The 14,894-nt window shown below is 34.1% G+C and overlaps 1 long non-coding RNA gene across 3 annotated transcripts; it reads right to left on the bottom strand.

Moving 5' to 3' along the window:
• Window positions 1-11,301: 11,301 nt before the first annotated feature.
• LOC113285646 lies at window positions 11,302-13,703 on the bottom strand. Of its 3 annotated transcripts, none has more exons than XR_003328832.1 (7): window positions 13,559-13,703; window positions 13,286-13,372; window positions 13,136-13,213; window positions 12,812-12,986; window positions 12,571-12,721; window positions 12,371-12,463; window positions 11,302-11,952 (listed from the first exon to the last, which is right to left on the bottom strand). It is a non-coding gene; the product is annotated as an uncharacterized LOC113285646 (long non-coding RNA). The 3 variants fall into 3 exon arrangements; XR_003328833.1 differs by having other exon boundaries at window positions 12,381-12,463; XR_003328831.1 differs by having other exon boundaries at window positions 11,302-12,463.
• Between the last annotated feature and the right edge of the window lie 1,191 nt (window positions 13,704-14,894).

The raw sequence follows: 14,894 nt of genomic DNA, 5'->3' as shown, positions 1-14,894 counted from the left end.
TTCCTCTTCAAGCCCACTTCTAGCCTTTTGGTCTTGTGCACAACATTCTTCGCGGCTTCCTTGTGTAATTCCTCCCGGCTTTTCACTACTTTTCTGCTCTTTTCGCTCCGCTATTCATCCAAACTTTATTTATTACCTAAAAATGCAAAATTAATTAATAAAAATATTTATTCTTGAAAACAATGAAAATACAGAATATGGGATAAAATGTAGAATTAATGCACAAAAGATGAATTAAATGCCAAGAAAAATATATAGAAATATGCACTTTTTAGCACTCATCAAAAGTCTACTGATAACTGCGAAAGATCATGTTCGTTTTCTGTTGAACGATCAAAAGCTCATTCCAAAAACTAACATTGTTGTGTGAAACTTCCTCTTCTGGTACTCATTTTCAAATAAAGGAGGAAGCTTTGAAAGAGCGCAAAAGGATTATATTAACATTTTCTGTATAATTTTTAAGGATCAGACTATATCATGAATATTCTGAGTTATTTCCTGATTTCTTAATTTCGGTATCATATAGTACTTATTCCCTTGATAATATTGGTCCAAGCTTTGAGATAATAAAAGAGTTCATGATATATATACAACGATATCTTTTATTTTCAGACTTTCTGAGAATATAATTTTTGGAAAATCTTCACTGATTTTTATTTCTGAACTTAACTCCACCCGGTTTAGGTATCAAGTAAATACTGATCTATTCTGGTATATCAAAAAACTTGGAACCCGGGTTTTTCACTTAATATAAAATACTTGAACAAAGTTTCTGTCCCACAATAAGATACTGTTCATCACGGGTGAAGATACTATTGATACCAATTCTAAACTACAGAGGCTTGAGACGTATTTACCAACTGAAATTAAGTGTTATTTCTCGAGAGAACATAAGAGAGATCAGTTATCTCTTGAACTTATGTTTATGCTTACGTGAGACTCGGAAATCGCTCGTGAGCAACTGGAAGCATCTATAAAGAATGAGGAATGGCTAGAACCGAAAATTTTGAAGATGATTGTGGGTCTTAATTTTTTGAAGGCAAGATTCAATCGGCTGAAAGAAAAGAGGAATCTCAAGAGTTTGAACGCTGAATAAATTAATCTCAGTAAATAACCAATACACTGCTAAAGATTAAGAGAAATGATGTTATGCTTAATCTTCTAATAGACTATCAATTGTTGATCTATTTCAATTCTTGTATAAAATATATTGACAACTATCAATAATAATTTTTATTTTTAAATATTGTGTTATGGTTGATAGTTTGTGGATCTTGTGATTCTTACATGTCTCTTTGCTTTCGATTGATGATATATTGTTTCGGTTTGGATCAAACCCTAATATTTCCGATCTCATATTATGTATATTTCTTATGATGTTGTGACTGTTTTATATAAGTAGGTTTCATGTCTAATTATGTAGGATGCTTTTATCAATTGATCATAAGTAGATATGATTAAACTCATGTGTGAAGTCACGATTATACTATTACCGGTTTATGTTTCATAACTTGTGTATGTAGTATACATATGAGTTTCAATTTTAGTCTTTTACATTGGCAACGTAAAAATTAAGACTTTGTCGGCCTTTCTATGGTAAAGGTTGTCTTGTTTGTTATTCTTTTGTCTTTCAAGGAATAACAGCTCGCAGGGGGGGAGTTCTATATTGAACTGGTGCTTAAACGTCATATCATTGTGGGGAGAGTTGTTGTGGAAACCGAGGGAAGATTTATTTTAATAATCTTTCTTGATATGAAAACTTGATCGGATCGGGTCTTAGTTTGTCATATCGAAGAGTAAGGTAACGATTTATTTGTTTGTTAATCATTTTCCTGTTAAGAAAAGCTTATTTAAATTACATATTATTGCTTTTGCTTAACGCAATTGGAGGTTCAATTGTTTTAGTTCAATTGATTCCTGATAAGAAAAACCGAGTCAATTCTGATCTTAGTTTAAGCTTATCAAAACTAGGCATGATTGTTCAAGTCCAATCGGATCCTTGATAAGAAAACTAGTAACCTACTTTTTCTTATCTAAATAAGATAAAGTTATTTATAAATAATTGAATCCTGATAAGCAGCGGAGTTAATTCTTATTCTTTTTTTAACTTATCAAATCAAAGAGAAAATTGCTTCGGGAAATTGTTTCCATGATAAGTTGTAGGTAGTTTCAGTTTTAGTATTGGTATGTTAGACCTTCGTTCTTAACTCTAATAGGTTGTATGGGTTCTTATGAACTTGTAAGATCCTTTCGGTTTGCTATTGTATTCTTTTCATGAATTTTTCAATTTTGTTACAAAAAGTATATGTTCTAAAAAGAATATTTCTAACAAGAGAGTAAAGCATAGACTAGGGGGAAACATATCATCTTGGTGTGTAGTATAAATAGTTTCGGATTGAATATATACTTAGCTTTATTTTAGGCAGAGTAAACCTTTTGTTATTCAAATGCATCAACAACAACATTTATTTTGAATATGTGCAGGTTATTGAGCTGTTGAAATTTGGAATCAAGCGTATGAAGGATGAGTTAAGAGAATGTTATGTAATGTAATATTTATATCTTTTAATTCGTGTATTATCCATATATAAAATAGAGCTTTGTAACTAAAATTGACAAAATGGGTAGATTGTTAAAGCATTGCTCTGTTGAACCCACCAAGTATTAGTATGTCAAGGTTGGTTGTCATATTTTAGTGTCAAGACTCATAATTGGCTTGATTAGATTACTAGATTCAACTTAGTTAGGTTAGACTAGGAAGTCTAGAAATGTTGAGACATACAAGTATTAATCTGAAGTCCTGAAGATTCCAAAGACGTATCGACATTGACGATAACATCATCCTTCCACTTGAGGTTAGTAATACATGACTTGAATTGTTTCCATTTCTATATCGTAAGCTTTCAAGTCGTTTTTGATTGAGAACATAACATGTGAAGTTATATATATATGAAACTCTAGTATAATAGACTTCATCATCATATTGTGATCAAAGTTTCAAGGAACAATATCTTATCTTATCTTATACTTACTAATATAAAGAAAATATGTCTTTTTGGTAGGAAACCCTCGAAATTACCAAGTTTTCCTCATTTAAATTAATAAGCTCTATTATCTCATGTAAATTCAATAAAAATAAAGGGTAAAACCCTACATTAAATAAATAAATATGTTCATATTTATAGAAATTCCATTGTTTTAAAAATAGATAAAAAAACTTAAAAACTTAACATCTTTCGGAATATACACATGATTTTTAACAAATGTATATGTTTAAAAAGTTCTTTGAATTACCTACGTAACGAGTACAAACAAAAATATTAAATTTTTTTTTACTCAAAAATTTCAATAATTTCAAATTTCATATTGTTGAATGAGGTAAATTCAAGCATGTGCATCATACATGTGTTCTTACTAGTATCAATAGTGATAAGTGCTTTATATTAGTAAACTAGGTTGTAACCCGCACAGGCTTTGATTTGTTTTGGATATTGCCGTATTTTGCTTTGCTACTCGGTGTCTTCGACTTACGTCCTATTGGAAATATTTCTATAATTTTTATTTATAGTGAACATAGAAAATGACATTTTCTTTTTTATTATAAATACAAAACTGTGTCATTTATATTATTGCTCAGTGTTATTGGCTTTCCCAATCGTCCGATTTATTGTAGTGGCTTTGTCAATGAAATTGATACGGTGCATTTTTTCTATGCACACTTTCTATTTTACCGTTTTCAATGCCTTCCAAAAATGCTGAATATGAGTTTGTCACCGCCGGATATGAGCACGAACCTCGGATTTAAACAAATCCATAACAGACCGATAATAAAAGTTAATGAATCCCTTTCGCAGGAGCCTATCAAGGGTCCGTTTTTGTGTATCTATCGGCTTTGGATTTCTTTAAAATTCTCGGTCCGTTCCGACTATTTTGTCAAACATGGGCTTCATGTAATACACATGTTCAGATTGTTTTCGGAAACCATGTTTAATATTCCCGTATTAGAGCCATAAATTTGGAATAAATATAAACATTTTTGAAAAACGTTTTGTATATATAATCATGTGGTACAGGACCACATTTCCTTCCTTCTCCCATTTCCTGTTATTTGAGATCGGAACCTAAACTCCAAGTTAAGGATCCCTCTGTGTTAACCTCATGCCAGCTCGAGTGCATTTCAGTTTTCTTTTTATGTTTCATGTTATCCACCAATATAGCACTGGCAACTATTTTAATATTTAGCATTATGGATGTCATTACCGATTTTCAAAAGTTCACCATATACGTGCTTTTCTTTCAAATTGCATCCGGCACTCGGGTGGTGTATACCGAGTTTAAAAGTCATTTTTTACACCACCTTCCCTTCCCATGAGCGAAAAAAGGAATCCAAGTATAGTAGAGGGCTCTGTTATTATGTTTCTTTCTAGTCACTTCCCTAAATCGGTGTGTTTTTATTGAGATAAAACAAAGGGAATGCTCAACTGAGGGCGCCCGCCTTTAAAGTTTTTATACACTTCGCCGTGATGTTGGTTGCATGTCTGATACTTGAACTTCATTTTTGTGATTTTAAACCCAAATCGAATGGCGAAGTAATGATTTTAAACCCCAAATCGAATGGCGAAGTAATTGATGACTTCGGCAAATACAAAAACCGGAGCTTGTTCAATCAATTTATTTTGTGGTCTCGATGGCCTAAAGAAGTGGCGGGGAATTGTCTCATGGACCATTTCTAAAAAATATTTTCTCCAAGTTCATACGTACATAGACTCCGAATCTTAGCATCTCGACAGGGTGTGCATGACGATGAATTGGCATGCTATAAAGTATACATACACTCTTTAAAAAGAAAATTGGGTTTTGTTGGTGCTTAATCAAAAACACGACTGTTTAACTCGTTAAAAATTTCAGTTATTGGTTTATGGATAATTAACTTTGTTTGTTTTGTAGCCTCTGTGTTCTCCGTGAGAAGTATAATCAGTCGTGATTTTGTAGCAATTGTTCACTTGCCTTTTCCTCTTCAGACAGTCGTGTCTTCTCCAAAATTCCATGAATACAATGGGTAAGATGGAGAGAATCATTGTAGTCGCAGCAGTCGTGCTTTCAGTATCTATCTTAGTCAGTATGATAAACTTTACCTTATCTACATCAAACTCGTTCAATTTGTGTCCTCAGTCCTTTAATTACTCAACAAGAAGAATCTACAAAGCTCCAAAATCATGGCAAGAAGATGCAAGTTCTTTTCGAATTCCTGGAACTCATAACGTGCATTTAATGCATTCCAATAGGATTGAATCTATCAAGAAAAAATCACAGCCTTATTTTAAGCCGAGATCTTCTGAACCGTTCCAAAGAAAGGGTATACTTGTTCTAAGGAAAGTCTATACAAAAAAGTCAGCCACAATAACTCAAAATAGATATGTCCAGGTTTTTTTAGTTAAGAATATCTCTGGTGATTTATTTGGCTACATCTTTGAAGCTATATTTCCTACCAAGATATCCGAATCAAAGCAAAGTCAGGAAGCAGTATACAAGAATTCTCACAGCCTCATGGCTTCAAGCTCTCAATCACAACTATCTACTATTACCAAAAAAATGGAAGGAACAACAATCAGCAAAAAAAATTCCATGCCACCAAGAAGAACTCTTAACACAGTGGAAGAAATCAAAGTAGCAACAACTAACTGGGTAATAGTCTTATTGGGAAAATAATTGAAAAGGATCCATTGGATCTTAAAAAAATCAAAAAAGAGCTGAATGTATCCTGGAGAATGTTTAAAAAGTGGGAAATGAAATCAATGGAAACAAATGTATTCGTTTTCAAGTTTGCTAAAGAAGGTGATGCAGCTGAAGTTTTGAAAGAGGCACCTTGGAATGTTCTGGGCTATCTAATGATTCTCCGAGACTATGATTCCACAAAGGATATTACGAAGTACGATTTCACTCATCAAATATTCGGTGTGCAATTTAGAGAACTAAAACTAGAGCATCTTGAAGATGGAATGATAAACAAAATGTGTGATGAAATTGGAAAGAGAATAGGTGTAGAAACAGGGATTACTAAACCTAAAGTGAGTAAACTCCGGAAGGCTAACGTTGAGGTTGATATTACTCAACCACTGAAAAGGGGTACCTGGCTCCTTACAGCATCACTAGAAGAATGCTGGGTGGTTTATCATTATGAGAAACAACCAAGAAGGATATGCCCCAAATGCTTTGTTATCCAGCATAATGATGCGCTTTGTGAAGAATATGCAGAACAACATAGAATACTGAGAATGACAACAGAGGAATGGAATCGATACTATGCAGAACATAAACATCTAATTGAAGGAGTGGAAGAAAACCTCGGAGAAAAAATAACTGGAATGGAAGAGAGAAATGGTATTGGGCTTATTCTTAGTGTTGGGCCTAATAACTCTGAAGAAGTTGAAGAAGACTCAAGAAGGTTTAAACGATCTAGACCGGATGAACCAACAAATCTCTCTTCTTCTACTCGTTAAATTACAACTGACTATGAAAATCCACTGTATCAATCCAAGTCTTCTGGCCAAATAGTTTCTCAAATCTATCTAGAGGGTAAATATTATCATACTATGGATAACAATGATTCTCAGATATGTCGAGATTTAATCATGGAAGGAGTGGAGGAAGAGGAAAAAGACGGTATATCGTCGGTTTGCTACCCAGCTTCTGGAGTTATACAGTCGGCTACAATCCAGGTTAGTCACCGACCAATATTTGAAGATTTCATTTCCCCTAAGTGTTTTAATTTTACAAATTTCAGTGTTGATTGCAGTTTGGATTGTGATTGTTTTTCTAAGGTTCCCTTTGTGATATTCGATTGCGGTTACAGGATCCTAAATTATTATTTCTATAGTATATTTAGGCTAATTGTTTCAATTTCTAGATTCAATTACTTAAGATACTGTTTTGTCTTGTCTACTGATAATTGCATTTCAAGAGAAAATCATTCCCTCATTTATCACTATTACAGTTTGTCCTTTGGTTGTTACTTTCTCCCTGATAATTCTTATCATATTAATATGAGATTCCTTCTATGGAATGTGCAAGGTTATGGGAACAAAGACACTAGATCCCATCTAAGAACCCTTGTTAATATGAATGACCCGGCTATCATCTTTCTCTCGGAAACCAAGTCTCAATTTAAAAAAATGACCTATTTGATTAGACCCCTAAATTATCCAAATTCTAGAATAGTTAATCCTATAGGACTAGATAGAGGGTTATGCCTTCTTTGGAAAGACGGTCTTGATCTCAAAATTCTCAGTGTCAACCACAATGTCATCAACTGTGAACTAAGTGTAGATGCTAGAACTCGAGTAATCTTAACTTGTATGTATGGTGCTTTACCAAATGGTAATAGAACTGACCAGTGGAACTATATTAGACAATTCAGTAGAGATATTAATAAGCCCTGGATACTAGGAGGTGATCTAAACTTCATTATACACAATTCTGAAAAGTCTGGAGGCAATATTGTATCTCAAACTAATATAGATCTGGCGAATGATTTCTTGGGCTACCTAGGGCTTCAATCAATTTCCTTTACTGGAAATATGTATACTTGGTCTAATAGGAGATATGGTCCTGATCTTATTCAGGGACGACTGGATAGAGTTTTAGGAAATGATAGATGGTTTAACATGTTTGAAAATAGCCACTCATATCATTTAGCACCTATAGCTAGTGACCACAGTCCCGTTATCTTTACTACTTCTAGAAATGAGAACCCCATTAAAAGACCAACTAAATTCAATAAGTGTTGGTTGAGAGACCCTGGTTGTAAGGAGATAGTCGCTGCTAATTGGAAAATGAATGTTCAAGGCTCGAAGGCTTTTAAGCATAAACAAAATCTGAAAAATGTAAAAATTGCTCTTAGAAATTGGAACAGTAACTCATTTGGACATATTCAAACTAAGATTAAAAATATAAGTAATCAATTAGATCATCTTTATGCTCAGGGCATTCTAGATAACAGTGATTCAAGGATTAGTGATCTAACTAAAGACCTAGAATACTGGAAAAATATAGAAGAGGAATTCTGGAAACAAAGAGCAAAAGATGATAAAATACAATTTGATGATAGGAATACAACATATTTCCATACTAGAGCTAATTACAGGAAAAGAAGAACTCGGATTGAAGCCTTACAAGACCCAACAGGTACGTGGATTACGGATAAAACTGGCATTGCTGATACTCTCTTGCATTATTTTGCTTCTATGGCTAGAACTAGTAACCCTACTAGAGATAGACATATTTTTGAGAATATACAACCCAGTATTTCTTATCTTGATAATCAATTGCTTGTGCAAATTCCTACTCATGATGAAATAAAGGATGTTGTCTTCAAAATGAAACCATGGACATCCCCTGGTCCTGATGGCTTTCCACCTGGCTTCTACCAACAAATGTGGAACATTGTTGGTAAAGATACAGTGGAAATGGTGCAGTCCTTCTTCAGTAGTAAGTTTTTGCTAAAAGAGAACAATCATAATTTTATGTCCTTGATCCCCAAGGTAAATTGCCCTAAAAATGCTAGTGATTTTAGACCCATAAGTCTGTGTAACACATCTTATAAAGTGATCTCAAAAATACTAGCAAATGGGCTTAAACCCCTCTTAAGAAAAATCATCAGTCCATATCAAGCTGCTTTTGTTCAAAATATAATGATGACAGACAATATTGTAATTGCACATGAAATAGTTGACTCTATGAAAAAGCATAAATCGAAAAAAGGTCTAATGGCTATTAAACTAGATATGAGTAAAGCTTTCGATAGGATTGAATGGTCATTCTTGTATGACTTCTTAAAGTCTCTGGGTTTCAATGATGTCTTTTCTCACTTAATAATGCAGTGTGTATCAACAGTATCCACTTCAATCATGCTTAATGGTTCACCAGGTAAGGTCTTCCATCCTAGTAGAGGTTTGAGACAAGGTGACCCCTTGTCTCCATACCTCTTTATTATTTGTATGGATGTCCTCAGTAGAGCTCTTACCCAAGCTGAGAATAATAATCTTATTAAAGGCATTAAGGTTGTTAAAAACAATCCTTCCTGTCCTTCTGTTTCTCACCTGTTTTCTGCAGATGATATTCTGATCTTCACCAAAGCCAATCCTAAGGAGGTAAGACATCTTAACTCTATTCTAGAAATTTTTAGCAAGGCTTCTGGACAAGCCATTAATTTTGACAAGTCAGGACTAGCTTTTAGTCCTAAAACTTGTCATAATGACATCACAGCTATAACAAATATACCCTGAAAATTAAGAAAATGGGACTTCAAGATAAATATCTTGGAGTCCCTCTCCTGTTACAAACCAATAAGACCAATTCTTTTACTGGCATGATTGAAATATATGAGGATAGACTATCAGTCCGGAAATCTAAACATTTCAACCAACCAGCTAGAACTGTTCTTTGTCAGACTGTCCTAGGGTCCCTCTCTACGCATCAGATGTCTGTTTTCCCCATGCCAAAAAAAGTTACTGATAGAATAGACTCTATTCAGAGAAAATTTTTCTGGCATAAAGATAACAGCACTAAAGGCATTTACCTTAAGAAATGGACTAATGTAGCTGATTCTAAACATAGAGGTGGGTTAAATATTAGGCAGGCTGTTATTTTTAATCTTGCCTTGTTAACTAAATTAGCTTGGAGACTTCTGCAGGATGAAGATGCTCTTTGGCACCAAATATTAAAGTTCAAATATTTCCCTACCTGTAATCTACTCTCTGATGTGGTTTGTAGCAAAGGTAGCTGGATCTGGAGGGGTATTGATAAGGGATTAGCCATTATCAGGAAAAACTACTGTTGGGAGCTAGCTATTGGTAAGGAAATTAACATATGGAAGGATGTTTGGGTTCCTAGTTTAGGTAAACGTGTACCTAGTGATATGTTTTCCTCATCTTTCATGAAAGTTAGTCAACTAATTGATAAGGATACTAAAAACTGGAACTTATATATGCTTAATAGCTTGTTTCCACCTGATGTTGTAGAACACATAAACAAAATTAGAATTCCTGCTATTGGAAGAGACCAAATTAGATGGACAGGAACTAGGAATGGTTTGTTCTTTGTCAAGTCTGCTTATAATATTTTGCTTGATGAATCTCAGCAGAATATGACTTCATCGTCTGTTAATTTTCCCTGGAAAAGGTTTTGGAGTGTCCAACTTCCTCCAAAAGTTTTACACTTTCTGTGGAGATGTATTCAAGACTGCTTACCTACTAAAGATAAGTTTGTCAAGTATGGTCAAGATTTTGATACAAGCTGTCCCATGTGTGGTATTGAAACAGAATCTATGCAACACCTCTTAGTTAACTGTTCTGTGGTTCATAGAATCTGGTTTGCCCTCAATCACTCTATCACAGGTATGTTAAGTAATAATAGTCTCATTGATTGGCTAACAAACATCTTTAGCTCTAACAATTTCTATGATGAGACTGTGCAGGAAAATCTGAGAGCAATAAGTTGCACTCTATGGTACCTCTGGAAAAGTAGATGTTGTATAGTGTTTGATAACATGCAGTTCAGGCCAGCTGAATTCATTGTATCTGTTAAAATTTTTATCACAGAAGTAGAAACCGCAGCTATATCTAATAGACCAGCGATGATTGATACAGAAACAATTACTACAGTTTAGGAACCTCCAACTGAACCCAGCATAAAAATTAATTTTGATGTCAGTTTTGTTAATAAATTGCAACCCATTGGAATTGGACTGATAATAAGAAATGGTGCAGGTCAATTCATTGAAGCCAAAGGAATGCAGACCTCGAGATCAGATGAGGAACAAGGAGAAGCAATTGCTGCATTAGAAGCTGTAAAGTGGGCTCTTCAGAAAGGAATCCAAGATTTGCACCTGGAAGGAGATAACTTGAATGTCATTGAGTCAATAAATGGTGCTTTAGGGAGAATAAACTGGACAACAAATAGTGTTATCCAGGACTTTCGTAGCTTGCTTAGCAGTTTTGTCAATTGGAAATGCACTCATGTTAAGCGAGATGCTAATAGTGTGGCAGATAAAATTGCAAAAACTGCAAGAAATCAGTCTATGAATGTTTGGTACACTACTCCTCCAAATTATATTCTAGAAAATCTAGAAAAAGACCTTTGTTCTACGATTTAATGAAATGAATTTCTTTTCTTATCAAAAAAAAAAAAAAGTATACATACACTCTGCCGTAAAATAAAAAATGATATCTGTGACAATGTACTGTGTCCCTAGACTTGTTGTGTATGCAACAATCGTAAATATGGTTTCAGCCGAAGTTTGCCACCTTCTAAAAAAAGCTGGGCTGCCAGTTTCCTACTATGAATGTATCAGACTATCAGTCAATACTCAGATCATTGTTTCCACGCGGCATATGAACACTCTACACAAATGCAATCTCAAAGTTGCAAGCCACTACTTAGCTATGCTAAACCAAATCTCCCATATTTATTTACACTTAATTTGAACATTAAATACTCAATCACCATGGTTAACCATGTAAAAAAATGGGAATATTTACACCCAATCCAGAAATGGTTGGTTCCTAGTCAAACCCAAATCCAGAAATTTGAACAATGCTGTGCTACATACAACTAACCATCGTCGAATACCATGTTCAGCATATTAGTGTCAACCTTTCAGTCTGAACCAGACTATATCCATCCTATCTTGGCTCTAACTCTCCAAATCACGGAAATTTCGAAGCAGCCTATTAGTGTCTAAGCTTTAATGATCCTTCAACAACATTTTTCTTTCCTGTAAATTTATTCCTCTACCAACTAATACTACCACTCCGAACCCCAGGAATACGTACCTAAACATCATATATTTCAATAATCTCGAACGACTCTTTTGCACAACACATTTCTTCAACATCATAATAATTTTGTGCCCAAAATTAACTGAGAAGTTAAAGTTATTCTGTTGATGCTTACCTTGCAAAATCATAAAAAGGTTAAAGATGTCAGACAACTGGTAAAATAAGCAAATGCACAAAAACAAATTGCAGCGATGTGAGAAACAAAACGAACAGATTTGAATAGGGGAGATGAGTTAAATATTATGAGCTGTTTAAAGATCATTTTCAATAATCCTATAAAGTCATCACATATTTCAAAATACTTGAGGTTAATCAAAAATCCTCACAATATTAAACTGATGGAATTTAATCACAAAATCAGCATATGACATTAACTGATAAAATTTTCAAATCTACATGTAAGCAACCCAATCTACCGTGTCCAGTAATCATATGAAACAAATGCATGATTAATAACATAAAATAAGAGGATAAACCATAAACGGAAGAAGACAGGAATTCAGCCTTAGGCCGTATCCAGTAGTAGGACCAACCCACGCATACTTGGAAGAAGCCCGAATCAGTAGAAACCTTATTTCTTCTTCCCCGAAAATAGCTGAATTCCCACCAAAAGACTACAATTTCCACTAAATAATGAAAATGTACAACAACAGAAATTCGGAACTGTTAGTGAAAATATAAAGATACCAATAACTAATCTATATACAATATAATATAGAAAATAAAAACAAACCTCTTCAGTCGACGACAGTGAGGGAAAATGATTTTGAGATTTTACACCATAGGCTGCTAAAATGAGTATAACTAATATTGAACTCCATTGAATACCCAGAAGACGAAACGGTGGTGACAATTGTCCTTTATTTTTCCAGACTATAGATCTCCTTTCAAGTAGAAAAACACATCATTGGCTTCATCTAGGGCGTTCTTCCATTTTTTAAAATGAAAAACATGTATTGGAGAAGAGAACTTACTGTCCGTGAGTGTGTGCAACTGATAGGCTAGTGCCTCCACCGAGTTTCCTTCCCTTCTTCTGTATCTGTCTTATTCATTGTTCTACGTTCCACGCATGCAGTAATTCACCACTACCATCACCATTCCCAATTAACATGTAGATCATTAAGTAATTAGCATACCAATGTCTTGAACCTGTTAAGAAGCATACCAATGCATATCACCACTACCATCACCATTCCGAATTAACGGGTGGAGACTCATTACGTATATGGAGAAAAATGTTCGATGTATTAAAGCTTGTGTTTATATATAACAGTTTTAAACAAAATTGTAGAACGTACAACATTAGAATGCTAATCGTAGGACCAATTAGTTTCAATAGAATTTGGAAGTGAGAGATGGATGATGCCTGTTGATACCTGCAAAATGCATAGGTCAACAAATGATATACACATGAGCCATTATCAAGATTAGGGCAAAAGTATATATACCCATTTAAAATCCAAACGTTGTACATAAGATGTTGGTCTCATCTTTTCTCCAATGCTGCCACTATAAAATGATTAATGACTACATTCCTGAACATCAAAACAACCTTCCACTATAAACCCAAATATATATGCTGCAATTAGAATAGGCATATTTCATGCTAATGTATGAAATAAGAACCCTAATTTATGATTACCCATATGTATAAAACCTAAATTAGGGAAAGAAATAACTAAGCCCTGATTTTATAAAACCAAAATCAGAGAGAGTCATACCTGGATTAAAAGATTGGAACAAAGAAACAGGGAAAAGGGATTGAAGGCATAACCGTACAAATCACAGTATATATTCTAGTGAAGAAGGTGGGGGATAGTTAGAGTTTATAAATGAGATTTGTTTACATTGATGGCCAAGCAACATTGAAACGCTACTGACATTAATTTGAAGAATAACGTAGTCTTCCATATTTGAATGAAAATAAATGCGGATCAACGATGAATAAGATTAGAGGGTTATAAATATTTAGTGCAATCTGACCCGTCCTTTACATGTCCAAACTGTGGATCTCCGTCCAATGTGTATAACGGGAGAGGAAAATACAAATACATATTAGTTGATCGATATGGACCATCCTTTATGTGTCCGAACTATAGCCGTCGATATAGGAAAACACCATTGTGCCTTATAATATAAAATTGAATTACGAAGTATAATACTTATATTTTGAACTTCGTAATTGAGTCATCGCCATTAATCTTTGAACATAGGTTTGATGTCATACCTAAGAAACTATGTTTAATTACATGAGTTTAAGGAAGTAGATATACGAACTTGTTTCGTAGTCGAAAGGAAATCGAAAGGATTGATGGTCTGGTTTTCATTGAAGATCTGAAGGTTGGACCAATCGTAACCTATATAGGGAATCAAGGTAGAACCGATCCTAACTTATGTTTGGAGTCAAGGTATACCTATCCCTACCTATGTTGGGAGTCATGGTAGAACCGATCCTAACTTGCTTTAGGGGTCATGGTAGAACCGGTCCCAATAGGCAAAACAAATTTCTCAAAGTCATAAAAATTGGGTTTGAAAAATAGGAAAGTTTAAGATGTCGACATAATGAGTAATTTGAACATGCACTGAAAACTTATTTTTTAATTGTTTAAAGATGTTCCTTGATACTCAAGGTGAGATCCCAAACCGAAATAGTAGAGAATCTTTTTGAGATTATCAAAATGAATATGTTTTGTTTTACCAGCAAACAAAACATATCTCTAGAAACATATATTGGTTAAGTGCTAGCTAGTATTGAGTTGTCCATGAAGATTTCTGTTATATAGTCAGATATTGGTTGGAATTCATAAAACCGAATTTAGGTGCTTTATTGCATATCTTAAGAATATCTTCAGTTATGGAAATTCCTTCGTGTCTTAAGTACCTTGATCTATAAATAGTGAAGTTTGTTTTTCTTACAAACTTATCCCGAGCCAGGCAAACTTCATCTTTGTAGTTTCTGGTGTAGCCGACTAATAGTATTCTCATAATACTATCTTAGAGAGGAGAGTAGCCTAATTAGGTGAAACATATTACATCCGCTAGTTTGAAGATTTCTTT

This window comes from Papaver somniferum, chromosome 6 (genome assembly GCF_003573695.1).
Source record: "Papaver somniferum cultivar HN1 chromosome 6, ASM357369v1, whole genome shotgun sequence".
NCBI lineage: Eukaryota > Viridiplantae > Streptophyta > Magnoliopsida > Ranunculales > Papaveraceae > Papaver > Papaver somniferum.
This window is presented reverse-complemented; position numbering and strand designations above follow the sequence as displayed.